A 13,757-nucleotide genomic window follows, 5' to 3' on the forward strand; every position below is an offset into this window, starting at 1 on the left:
CATTCTTTGGGTCAGTAATGCATCTTGGTACTCTGCCAGGTTTTAATTTCCCTCCATTACGCAGAGATTTCCAGTACCTCAAGAGCAAAAGTAGGCCTTCCTCATGATTGAACTGACACCATATCTTACAGTAGGTCTATAAACTAAAGCATAAATCATCTCTGTCTAAACTTGAATCTCAGTGATCGGATCAATGAGAGCTCTGTGAAGAATATTCCTAGTAAAAAAAACATGAAAAACAGACAAGTCAGATGCATCAAAATATGATTCCCACAATATCAAAAAGTGATAATATTCATGTGTCAGATATTAGTAGATGGTCATTAAAACGTTTTAGCAGCTGTGCAAAATCATAAATTTAATTTCTCTGAGGGTGATGCACTGGTTAGCATTGCTTTCTCAAAAAGCCGTGTTGATAATTTTCACAACGAATTAGGAAATAGCACAGTTTAATTGCTTTAACCGTACTCCATGAGGCCTTTTATCTCAGACACAAATCAACCTATTAATAAAAGAACATTCCCAACATTTACAAAATGTGCTTAGAGAGACAAAATTTAAAGTGCAACACTATGCTGTGAAGAGAAGTTTGTGAAATAATATTGTTTCAGGATTTCAAAACAATTGTCCTTGAAACTACACTTCCTTTTCTTTGCACTTTTTGAAAAGAATTTCACTTTCACAAATAAAAATGCAGGTGACATGGTGGCACAGCGGTTAGTATTGTTAGCTCACAGTGCTGGGGCCTTGGGATCAGTTCCTTGGGTGCTGTCTGTGTGGAGGTTGCATGTTCTCTCCATGCTCATATGGATTTTCTCTGGGTACTCCGATTTCTTTCCACGGTCTAAAGACTGTGGAAATGTTGGTAGGTTATTTGGCTTCTGTAGTATTTGTTCCTGGTGCATTTGTGTATTGTTCCAAGTGCCCTGTGATGGACTGGTGTCCCATCCAGGGTGTATCCCCAGCTTGCTGAGTTAGGCTCTGGGCCACTGTAAACCTGAATTGGATAAGCAGATATGCTCTGCTTGAGAATTCAGGTTTTGCTAAAAAAAATATCCACTTTAAAAAATGTATACAGTATAGAATTTTTAATTGGAATGAGTACTTTTGCAAGGCTCTGTATGTGTGAGGGAAGGATTTTAAAAGCACAATGGCTTCCTTAAGACATGAAGCAATATTTTAATCATAAAATACAATTCTTATTGGAGAAGAAAGGCTCAACCTTAGGAAAACAAAGTCAAAAATACACTTCATCATTAAGGTAACCTCTACCATAAAGAAACCTAGTCTACCGTAAAGAAACCTAAAAGTGTAATGAATGTGAATTTGCACACCAGCAGGACAAGGAGAAATCAAGACCACATGGAACTATAAGCATATACCTTTGCTCATTTGGAAATTTAGAATTACCCAACATACACAATATATATATAAAATGAGAATGATCAATAAACATTAGTTAAAATGTATCAAATGTAATTATATTTGTGTAAGTACAACAGGTATTATAATTTATGTATGAGTGTTTGTGGGGGTGTGTGTAGAGTGAGAGTGTGGGAATCTATAATGTGTGACGGTTGTGAAATTACACCTTTTTCTTTGTTCATTTTCACACAAAACAACGACACACGATTACCAAGAAGGGCAACGTGATTGCAAAACAATGTTTTGAGCAAGTGAAGCAGAATAAAGAAAAAAAATTAACTTCATTTGATGCCACAATACAATGATAGAAATGATGACAATAAAGCTCAGACACTAATATACAGTAATTGCGCCAGATAAAATTTTGATTCCTTACAATAATAATGAAACTATTAAGTACTATTCCTTAACGTTGCAGCTTTGACAGCTTTTGTTTACTTGCAGGTAAAAATGTAAAAAATTATGTAAAAACGAGGGGAAGTGCTTGTAAATAGTTCATACAGGAGCAATTTTGGAACAGGTTATTTCAATGAGTTCCTAAGAGTATAACATTTGCCTCTCAACATACAGTATGTAAGAGGCTTTTTCAGACAATACTGTCAACCCACTTCCACAGACAAATGGGTAGAATACAGCATATGCTTTAGAAATAAGACTAAAAAAAGTCTTTCTGAAATTCGTAAAGAGGTGATTCTCTGTTTAGGGACCACACCTTTTAGAAAGTTTTTTAAACATTGTTTTCTGATTCTACATGGGAATAAAACTCAAAAGATAAATTACAGATCTAGATACAACCCAGTGATCACCTGTTTGCACTCATGAATAAAGACCAGAGCCAATATTATGTCATTCAATCATTGAGTCAACTATCTTTCTATAAGTGTAATTCAGACAAAAAACCCCACTAAATACCTTTGACAAATTTGAATAGACATGGTAAAACCACAGTTTCAAATCAGGACCATATGCAAGACTTTTTATTCATTTAATTTGATTTATTATACTTGTATGCTATGGGATCTATTGTTTCCTTTATACCTACTTAGGGTATACTTTGTATATATTGATGTCACTCTGGATAACGGTGTCTAATAAGCCAATATTAATGTCATTTATTGACTCTAACAGAAATTCTTCATGCTTTGGAGTATTTTTGCCCATTCAGGCCTGGATGGGTTCAAATCTGGCAAGGTTACCTCCAGCTTGCTGTGCAACAACAACCTCATGTGTATTCCCAGACACCTGAGTGCTGTGTTAAACCTCCAGCTGATAGCGAACTCTAAAGCCGATGCTGGCAGCTTACAATCTGAAAACAAGGAGAATGACAACAGCAGAGCGAGTACATATTGTGCATTCCATGTGTTTTGCAGCAACAAGCCGAGTAGATTAACAAGATGGAAGATGAAACTGATTGGCATCTTATTTTTGACGGCACTATGAGTGCAGTTTAGAAATTACAACTCAATCACTCCTTGCTTACATGGGTTAATGATTCCCACCTTACTGTTTGCAGTTTCAGTTTCAACAACTTTTTATACAAACTTTTCCCTGTTTGATTACCCCAAGAGAATATTTCGCATTACAAATATCACTCTCCAGTCCCTTGTAAAATGCTTTTAAAATGATGAATTCCATAAGGGTAACGGAAGATAATTCAGATAATGATACTGTACAAAATGATAGCAAAATAACGCAAAGGGTAGGAAAACAATGAATTATTTGTTACTGAGGGATTCTGAGTGGTATTTTGTTTAATATTTACCGAAAGACATTCCCTTTTCCAGAGGGGTTAGGACAGAAAGCCTGTTTTGGCGCCCATTAGAAAGTGAAAGGCCAATCTGTCTTTAAAACAGCAGTAGAAGACACTTGCATTTTGCCTTAATGAATAAATGAAACAGTCAATGTATTATACATACATGGCTTCTTGTCCGTTGGTGTGATATATAATACATAGCCTCTATCATTTATTTAGTAACGTTAACTTTAGAGTTTTTAGGTTTTTGTCAGGAATCCATACAATGTGCGTTCCCTGTGAATCTTAGATAAGTGGCTTAACATTCTTCAGTTTCTGGCTGAGAGCGCCAAACCTTGTGATTCAAGAACTCTACAGTTTTGTTAAAAGATGAAAAAGGCTTCCTGTGGTCCTGATTCGCAGTCTGTAGTAAAGAAACTCCTCCACGCTTATCCTTCAGTCGCAGCTCTGCAGTGTGTTTAACCTGTGGCCAGCTTCCATCACTACATTTCTACACTCTAAAGGAGGAGAGCAGGCGAAGCCCATGTTAACCTGAAGCAAGCAAGCCGCGAACATGCTCAAGCTTGGATGAAGCCAATGGAGTTTAGAGGTCCGCTAGCAAGGCATTCAAAGGTTGCTCTACACGTTTAAGTGTTTACCTACAGCAGGCTTCCATACCATGCTGAATAGTCGTAGGCATTCCCTATTAACCTACTGCGTGTTCCAGGCAGACTTATTTTATTGCACCCATTCAAAACATCTGGAGACGTTTCTTGTATTCTCTGTACACCCACCCTACATACAATATATGTTTGTTGTGACATATTTGCTATTGCTGTTATTCTTGTTTTTTTTCTGGATCTAAAGAAATTAAGATGAGGGTCCTTTTAAGATCCTTCTTCTCTCCCTTCCTTAACCCAGCAGAGACCTATAGAAATGGGAAGAATGGAAGGAGAGACATAGTTTACCATAATGACAGTGTTGTACATGTGCTTCCTATGGTCTGGTATGAAGTGAACATAACCAGCCTATTCATTGATTTTGCTGTAAAACAATGCAGGGAAGCTGACCACTACAGGTGGAACACATGTACTGATCGATTGAAAGCTTGGAGAATTTTGAAGGAGAATTCTGCAGGGGAATAAAGTTACTGTAAAGTGCATACTGAAAATAAGGGCAGTATGTGCAATGGTAATTGAGTGTAAGGGACACAATTGTTCTATCATGCAGCACAGTTCACCAGGAATCTTTAGGGATGCTGATCAACACAGTTCTTAGAGGAAAAAATGGGAATACCATGGACAAGTTTCATTACATAAATGAGCAAAGAGGGATTTAAAGGTCCCAATTTCAATTACAAAATTCTAGACGTTAAAAAAAACATTGACAATGAATAAACTTGGAAAAGCCACGGATATAATTTAGGCGTCATTAATTTAGACATCAAAATCAAGTGTTTTCTACCACTGTTATTTCTGATGCTATTAGAAGCAGATTATTCAGACAAGGTTTTGAAATTGTAGTTCGTAAACAGGTTAAATTTTGTTAATTTAAACAGATCGATGTTCCAGTTCATTAACACTGGTGCTAAAAGCTACGCAATAACCCTATGTGTGTTTTCTGGAAAGACTAGAGAATAAAAACACAGATGTTGTGAAAGCTTTTCGTTACCATTTTTTCAAAGATTTCCTATCTTGGTAGCTCATTTTTTAGTTGTTCACTCTTTTGCACAAATGTATCCAAGCAGCCATTCATAGTTCTTGTAAGTCAGCCAGAACTATTTTGCTATTGCTACCTTTTGGTTGTGTAGTTCCATATGTTCCATAGTTACTTATGGGTCACTCACTCTCACTAACCTTCAAATTGAGAATGTGTTTTTGCTACAAATTGTCAAATTAGGGTACAGTAGCACCTCTCTCCATTGTTTCTTCTAATGTTTTGATGATTTGCACACCTAAAATTCACTGCTTATTCACTAAATTTGCTGTGAAACTGCCCAATTTGTCACTAGTCAGTTTTATCATTAAACTGTTAGTGAATCTCTCTTTGGTCCTGTTAGCGAATGCAATTCGGTAGCAAAGTAGCTCAGCTTTCAACACGGTGCTGCCTGGACTGCAGGCCGACAGCTGACATTAAAGAAGATATCTTTGTGAAGTTTTCTTCATGCTCCATGAGCTTCAGAATTGGCAACATCATTAGAAATTGCAAGAAGAAAATACATTAAACTTACTTGGTTTAATGATAGATTCACTTAGTCTATCTAGAGATCATAAAAGCCAAAGTGCTGTTTGACATTGCAGGTTGTCATGCATGTTCATGGTACTAGTCATTTTTAACAGGAGAACCTAAAACTGTTTCAGCAGTCACATTCAGCAATCACTGTTACGATAGGTCTGTGATAAATGTATTTTTATAAACATATGTAATGAAATTAGCTCAGTGTTTCAATTTCCAAAGAAATGAACTCAAGTGTGACTCCAATCAGAAATTATCTGGTATTCAGAATGTGACTGCCAATCTGCAGAAAATCAGTTTTACTGTATCATAAATCTCCCATTTGCAGCACAATTTGTGTACATTTGGAAACACTTGTTTGTCAAGCTCAAGGTTTGATGGTCCCATAAAGAGCAATGTTCCTACAGCTGGTTTGAGCAAGTTGTACAGTATCTCTTTCGACTTTTGAATCTCTATCTGTGCTGTAGATAATATCTTCTAGTACTCTCTCTGGCACTTTTCCCAGTCATTAAAATATAAAACGTGGAGTAAAAAAGAATGTAATAATGATTAGAATAACTGAATGTCATAAAATAACTAAAAGTCTATAAAAAATATATCTATTGTAGAAATTTGAAAAGTGAATTTTCATGAAGGTTATCTGGAGATTTAGGATCTTTCACACACAAGGATTTGAATTAAACATAGCTCTGTAACTGGAATAAATGAATAAATTAATGCTCTATATTATCTCTCAAATGTAGCTGCAGTTTTACCTTTTTTTTCCTATCACTGTGCACTACACAGTGCCTGGACCTTCCTCTCTGAAGGCACAGAAAACACTGCAGAGGCACCATAGGGTTTTGAATTAGATGTGAATCAGTTGGAATTGTAGAGTTAAACTGAAGCTGTATGTGCAACAATTAATTGATTTTTTTAGGTGATTAGAGAATCTAATCAAGCTTACAGTGGGAGACCAATTAATCCTGGAATAAATTACATCCTAGTGTTTCAATTATTGTACTGTATACACATAGCAATGCAAACAGATAAAGAGACCCAGTGGTGATAAGCAGTAGATGGACAGAAATGTGCTATTAAGCTGGTGTAGGGTTAAAATGAATTTGAATAGTCTACCTGGACTATTACCTTTGGTTGCCATGGTGACAGATTTACAGTTTGTCATTAGGTGCTCTAATGTCGAAGAAAGAGCTGACCTGTACTTTTTCCCCTTTCTCGTAATTTCTTCACTAAGATTTCAATTGATAAAAGAGCTACTCCAGGTCTACTGAATTCTTTATGAAGTGTCCTTTGGGCATTTGTGCCACGATTATATCAAGAATTGTACTTTACTGGCATATTACAGGACACATGGAACAATATGCTTAATTGAGTTGCAATGGGATTCAAAATGCGGTTTGTCTGCAATAACGAAGCTCCATACAATTTTCTTAAAATATGTAGCCATTTTCCAAAGCAGCTCCTGACACGGGGCAGACTGAAGGAAAATGACACTATAAAAAAAGGGACATAATTGAAAACTGAGCAACATGAACATCCTGTAATGTCTGGCGTAAAATATTGATAGAGTCTTTTACCAGACTTTCTTTTTTAAGAAAAAGAGTTGGAGAGACCTGCCTCTGTATTTTAAGAACACATTGTTGTGACAGGCCTACCTCTCCTCTGGTACCTTGTGTGGCCTAAGCACATAGAAAAACCATGATGCAAAACAACTACACAAGAACTTTTTTTTTTCTACAAAAGTCCTTCCAAATCAAACATACTATAATACACGCCATGAATCCCTTATATAACAAATTAGTCTAAATTCAATCCATGTGAGAATGTGCTTCTCTTCCTTTCACCAATTAAGTAATTAATCAATAAAGCACCGCATGTGAACCTATTTACACACAATAGAAGCCTACAGGACCTCTAGTGGCAGGTCAGCTGAAACTAATACCCTCACTCTTGCTGGCCTGCCTTGTATACTAAAAGTACATTTTCCCCCAGTTTATCAAAACAGCTAAACAGCTAAAATGTTTTTGCTAAATATCTTCAAAGGAAACTCAAATATCTTTCACTTACAAATGTGAAGTCTGGTGCTTTCGAGAATCAAGCTTTAGATTTGGTGAAGAGTAAAGAGACAAAAAAATTGAAATTATTATAAAAACAATACATTTTTTCTCCAAATATCATGCAACTGGTATCATAGGCGATCAGTAACAATGTTCACCTTAGCAGTGCTCATATCCAGACCACTCAGAAAAGTCCTCTTATACAGTACGGGACATCTGGGGAAGGCAAAACATTACAGGAGTGCTTCAAAATGGGAGCTACTGTTGTGGAAGTCTTGACACCAGAGATAAAGGCCTTATTTCACAAAGAAGCACACTACCTTACAAGTCACACATTTTAAACCCACGCAATCCAGTATTGCCTGAAGTTTGCAAATACAACCCTGAGGAAGTGGGTATTCAGGATTGTGACATCAAAACTGATAACTATGCTCTACTGCGCAGTTACCTTTCCTTCTTTACAGTACAGTGTTGAAAGATGGACAAATCATAGCAGACTCTTAAAAAAGACTGAATCACCCATGCCATTTGTGAAAGGTTTTATGTATCAAGTAGGACAGATGCACCAACACCATATTCTCTTCCAAGCAGACGCCACATGCGCTAAAGCTATAATAATGCACCATCAGCTCATTTGAGTTGGTCAGGTTGTCAGACCCCAAGCTTACAATGAAGGTTCAGATCTTTTAGCGTACCCAAGGCAATCACAGTACTGTAGATAAGACTAACAAACGTAGGCCAGAGGAAGAGGAATATCCAAGGAATTAATAAATAACTGAAATTAATGAAGGTATGCTGAGCTGTGTGTGGTGTCCCTTTAAAAAGTGCACAGGGGGGCATCCTGCTTCTTCTGCACTAAGCTCTCTTGGCATTACATAATTCCCAAACTCAATCATTGCAAAGATGAACCTTAAAATACACATTCTTCCATTGTCTATACACGGTCACTGGAATGTCTGAAAAGACTGTAAAGTAGTTTTGTCAAAGCAAGGTCCTGATGAGTGTTAGATTTAGATATTTACTGCAATCCAGCATACTTTTGTTTAAAAGGAAGACATCTTCATACATTTTGAGTGCGACAGAACATCAATATTTTCATTCAGGATGTCAGATGAAACGCACATCATGTCAGGACAACTTGTTTCCTCACCTTAGCTTCAAACTACTGTATAGAGAGCATTTACCATTTATTTATCTAACGGCCTTTAAGAGGAAATTATCATGTAGGGAATGTCATATGATACATGTATGTTTTTTTCATGCCCTAGGGCAGAGTCTCTATAGTTAAAATTTAAAGACTTCCAAAACATTTTTCAAAACATGTATCTGATCAGCAAACTAATATTTCCTTAAAGAAATGGAAACACTACAAATGTAGAACTGTTGCCCTTAAGATATGTATATCACTGTGCAATAACTCCCAAAGGAAAGATTGTTGTGGTTCTCTGCTTCCACGATTATGCATAGTGATCTTGGTTTTACACAGTGCTTATTTTAATGTTATGCTTTCACTTGGCATTCCTGTTAAAGTCTCAAGTGGAAATGATCCATTTAACTCAGGCAGGCAATTTGAGTTCAGTTTAAGGGTGCTTATTAACAATTTATGGCTTTGTTTTTCCTCCAGTGTTTCAGATATGCTAAACCTTGATGCATTACTGACAGAAAAGTACTTTTTATGTAGGAAATACTATGGCTTTTGACTGTATAAAAATACTTTTAAATATATCTACCTAGCATGTCTTTGAACTAAATACAGGGTTTTAAAACACAGACACAATATATTAGGTCATGTTTAGGATGAAAATTAAATATCAATACATAAAATTATTTAAATAATGACAGGCTACGGCAATGATAAAAGAGGAACAGATTAAAAAAAACACAAACCCTGGAGCCTCTGTTCAAGCCTTTTCTTCCAGTACAAGAAACCTCCTACATCCTGGTGTGATTCAGTTACCGCTCCAGTCTGCACTGCGGATAGCAATCCAGATCTCCTTGACCTCAGCACGCATACACAATACAACTGTTGTAAAAAACCCAACCAGGTTAAATGCGGCTGCAGGTTCTTGCTTTGAGTATAATTATTTTGATTCTGCTTCTTTCTTCTCACACACAGCTCACCATAGCATGACACAACACCCACTCAACCAGCTCCTGGAGAGAGTGTGGACACCTACAGCAACAGGCGATTGGTTTCTGCAGCTTACTCAAAGCAGGGTGTTCAGTCTTGCAAGTATTGCCCATGGCACGCATGCATTACCCATTGTAGTGAATGTGTTGCTCTGAGCCATGATGGGGACCTGGGATTGTGGGTCTTTCAAATGGTGCTGTGTGAGATGCATTAGTTAAGAGTTATTGTTATGTAGTTTCAGCACCGGACATTGGTATGGTGATACCTGGGTGTTCTCCACTCCAAGCCCTTTGCAGACTGTGTTCTTGATTCTCACATGGAGTTCAGCTAAAACTCTGTAGGTAACACGCAGTTGACTTAAGGAATACAATAGACATGTGTCGTCTTCCCTGGGCAGAAGAAACACCAGACCTCCTCTCCACTGAAAACTGCTGAAAGCACTGGCATGAGTTCCACAGATCAGCATTATCCGGACTGATGCTCATCCTGCTAAAACTACACAGCAAACGTTTCAATACTTTGTGGAAGACTTTGCCCAGGGAGTGTACCTCTGAGGTTCAGAGGCTCCAAAAGGAAAGCAAACTTTTATTGTTTCCTTTCCTTGTTCTTGCAAGGAAACAAAATGTTTGTCAAAAGTCAAACATCTTGCTGAAAGTTATTCATCTCTGTCAGTGTCTGCCCATCACTATCACTTCTTTTAAAGCCTGCCCTTATTAAAATAAAGCTTATTTGTACATTCTTATAGTATTCACTGTTTAAAAAGACAACGGGTTCCATTTCCAGAAAAGACCATGTCGGTGTCAACATTGAATTAATTTTTATCAGGTGCTAAATAATGTCAGCGTCAGAACACAGAAACAACTTTTTCAGAACACCAGCTTTGCTTTCATTCTGTGAAAAATTATATCATATACTGTATACAGTATAAAGAGGTTCATATCATGATGCCAGTTAAGGTTTTGTTTTTGATTTGGAACTGTTAAGAGTGTGAAGTTGTTATTCTTTGAGATTCCGGTGAATAGATCTGGAAGTACTGTGGTATATCTCAGTAAAAGCAGAGCTGGGTGTTACAGAGATGTGATAGGGAATGTGTTGCCGTCTTCAATTGGCTTAGGTGAGGATAGAATCAAAGACAATGAGCCTCTCTTCTATCACCCCAATAGATTTCTATTACTTAAAGAGTACTGTAACACAGATGAGATATGAAATTGTTACAACGATGTCCCAATCTAAATGATTTTTGTTTTATTTTGGAAACAGCAATTTGGAGATCAGATTCTATAAAGTGTCAAAAACGGTTTTAGTTGTTTATTGTGGCTTTGTCCAAAAAGGCTGTTGTAAAAGTTATGGGACTCGCTTGTCGCCTTCTTCACACAGTGAATGGTGTTTGAATGCCATGCTGAGACAAAAATCTGCAAATGTATTTTTAAAAACATATCCTCCTGAACTGGACAAAAAACGTCATGGCATAATGAAAATGCTATTAATAATATGTTCAATAATAGTCAGTAATCAATCTGAAATCAATATTTTATTTTAAAAAAAGGTTTCAGTCACATCTGTACTTATTTATGTCCAGATGTGATTGTGAAGTTACTCTAGAGTATTCCCACAAACTTTGATTAAGTTAATAATAATGTCAGAGAATTATGATGTGTAAATTTATATTATACTGTAGGTGTATTTTGTTGCTCCATTATTTAAATACCAAAAGCCGTGCTCAACTCATGTACAGTGTACCTAGTGTCTGGTATTTTCAGGCCATGTCCTCTTGTGGTCACACTGAGAACTGAACAAGCTCTCCATTAACATTTCTTTTATCTATCAGACATACTATATTTCCCTTCATTATATGAAGTGTACAGCATGGATGTGGACTTCTTAGTCACAATATCATTTGCTCACTGCCTAGTTTGGAATACCTGAGAGTTAAGTGAATGAGTCAGAATTTTATTGAACTCAGCTTTAGTGGGATTATACTTATGTTCAGGGAATGTTTTTTTAAACGTGAGCTATTAATCTATTCCTTTCCATGGCTTAAAGATTAAACCTACAATAATAACATTAGCTGCAATAGGAAAGGATTCAGTAATTTAAGCAGTTAATGTTTTAGAATTTAAGAATCTCAGCCAACTGATTCATGAAGCAGTCCAGAATATCAGCTTTAACAACATGGCCAAGTCGCTCATTCCAGAATCTTACAACACTTTGTGTAAAGAAGATGTCTTAGTCTTAAACTAATTTCCCCATAATTTCCACTTTGGTTTTTGGGTTTATGCTTCATTGTCGAGATGTAGGAACATTGGTTATTCCATTACCAGTAACTTTAAAGAAATGTTTTAAAATATAATAGTTGTATAGAAAACAAATGAAAGGTTGAACTTAAGAATCTCTTGAGATCTTAAATATAAAAAAGCTCTCAATCACAGAGCATGCATCAGACTTTATGTTGTGACATTTAATATCCTTAGGTGAAGCCTCAAATACCAGTTAACAAGATATTTGTTAACACCAGTCAGGGGCTCTACCTGTATGTATGTAACAGTATTTCTGTTTTTTAATGCTTCTGAAGTGTATTTTCATTTTCTTGTGTTTTATATTGAGTGCAAACACAGCTGAAATGCTACAGCCCAAAACAGTGTGGCTACAGCAGAATATTGCTGCCACACATGGTAAGAGACTGTTGTCTTGTGAGTGAGGATATTGTAGTGGAGAACGCAGATAATATTGCACTGAGGCACTCAAATAACACTGTGCGGAAAGTAGAAGGACACAACTGCAAAGTAGATCATACTGGGAGGAAGTGCCGAATAATTTAAAGAGACCTGCATCGAGGGATCATTTCTGACCTTGGGTGTTTGTCTATGCAGTTTCTATGTTCTACCTGTTTCCTCTTCCCACCCAGAGACATGCTGGCTACAGGAGATTGGATAAGCCTTCTTCCTGGCCCTGCAACACTCTGTTGTCTGAGTATGAGGCTGAGCAGTCAGGTGCTCTCAGCCCCATCTTGGTCTCTATGTTGTCAGGATAGGCTTTCTGATAGTGGAAAATTGTTAATTGATTATTGCACAAATAAATGACTGAGACATCCCTTAAACCCATTGACACCCATTATTTGCACTGAAAATGAAGCAGTGAAACTGAAATAAAATACTGATGATCCTATCTAATGAGGAGAATAATCCTCTTAAAGCATTGTGTGCCTCACATTATATACTGCATGCCTCATACTGTCAGTACAGTGTTTGAACCTCAATCACCACCCAATGTGCCTTTTTTTAGACACAGGCACACTATATTGACTTAAGCCTATGTTTTCCTTTTCTTGAACACCTTCTCTCCATTCTTCAGTCTCCAAGACACCTTCCTAATTATAGGTAGAGTTAATAAATCATGTATTTCAGTGCATGAAAGACTCATTAATAGCACAGTCCTAGAAAATAATGGATTATTTAATATTATACCTCATTGTGCATGTTAAGCTTACATGTTCCGCCAGTATTTATCCTAATAATATAGCCTGTGGAATCATCTAAATACATATTGGTAACATAAGAAAAATAATGTGAGTAATGGTTAGATATTATTTTACCCATGTAACACATGTAAACCCCTGCCCTTTGAAGAAATCTTATTAAAGCATTATAACAATATTATAGATAAATAATGATGCAGATGAGAATGTAAAAAAAAAACAAATTGCCATTTGTATGCTTTCTTTTCAGACCACATCAAATTTCCAAAGCTCTGGAAAAGAATTTTCCTATTTGCCTTGCCACCCCCATAGACCTGAAACTTGATTGCCAGGAGTCTTGAAACTCGGCATACGATGGAGTTAGCAGAAGTGTCCACATGAATCTATGTGCATTCTGGCTGTGTTTGAAGAAGCAGACTGCTCTGTCAATGTGAACGTGGAACCTGTAGAGGGAAAACTGTCAGCAAAACCTGTCAATCAATTTGCCTGTTCTGCTTCCACCAATTTAATAGCCCCTTACTGATCCAACTAACTCACTGATGTTACCCCAGAAGCAAACCCCACTAAACATGAGATGACTCAGTCATGTTCTACAGTACAGGTTCTATCAAGCACAGAGAGCAAACAGCCAGGTTTGACATCAAAGGGAGGATGGAAGCAGCTCTCCTTGACAAACTGACATCTACAGTATCCTACAAGTCT

The sequence above is a fragment of the Lepisosteus platostomus genome, chromosome 12 (genome assembly GCF_059453375.1).
Source record: "Lepisosteus platostomus isolate fLepPlt1 chromosome 12, fLepPlt1.hap1, whole genome shotgun sequence".
Taxonomy (NCBI): domain Eukaryota; kingdom Metazoa; phylum Chordata; class Actinopteri; order Semionotiformes; family Lepisosteidae; genus Lepisosteus; species Lepisosteus platostomus.